Source organism: Opisthorchis viverrini (genome assembly GCF_000715545.1).
Source record: "Opisthorchis viverrini unplaced genomic scaffold opera_v5_184, whole genome shotgun sequence".
NCBI lineage: Eukaryota > Metazoa > Platyhelminthes > Trematoda > Opisthorchiida > Opisthorchiidae > Opisthorchis > Opisthorchis viverrini.
Window position 1 is genome coordinate 300,166 of NW_008751839.1, and position 691 is coordinate 300,856.

Sequence of the window (691 nt, forward strand, 5' to 3'; positions counted from 1 at the left end):
GAAAGTGCCGGCGGCCGTGCATAACAGATGCTGGGTTTTGCTAGGGCGAATATACGTCAGCTGCGTCTTCTCCCTGAAGATGACCATCCCCCTGAAGATGAACAATTCCTCATACAAGCTATGACCAAACTTTGGAAAGTGCCGGCGGCCGTGCATAACAGATGCTGGGTTTTGCTAGGGCGAATATACGTCAGCTGCGTCTTCTCCCTCCAGATGACCATCCCCCTGAAGATGAACAATTCCTCATACAAACCCTTGAGCAACTCTCCTCCAACTACCATTTCACTCATCTCCTGCTAGTAGGTGACTTCAACGCCCCAAAGGCCTTCTGGGTTGAGCTTCAGGGCGTCGAATCAGGCGGACCTTTTGCAGCGGCGCTGTTAGAAGACGTTCAACAGAACGCTTGGACTCAACATTTCGTTGCACCCACCAGATACCGCGCAGGCCAACTACCATCCCTCCTGGATTTGGTCAGGTAACAATTAACGCTCCACTGGGACATAGCGGCCACTGTGTGCTGATCAAAGGTCGACCTTTGATTTCATCTGCTATTGGGCCAGAAATCCCAAACCTCAAACGTGGTTTCGAGACTTCTGTCGTGCAGACTTCTCAGGAATGCGCATCTTCCTTGAACAAGTCACACTGAGACCAGCTCCGGTGGAAGAACTATATAGGACCATTGTCCAGAAAG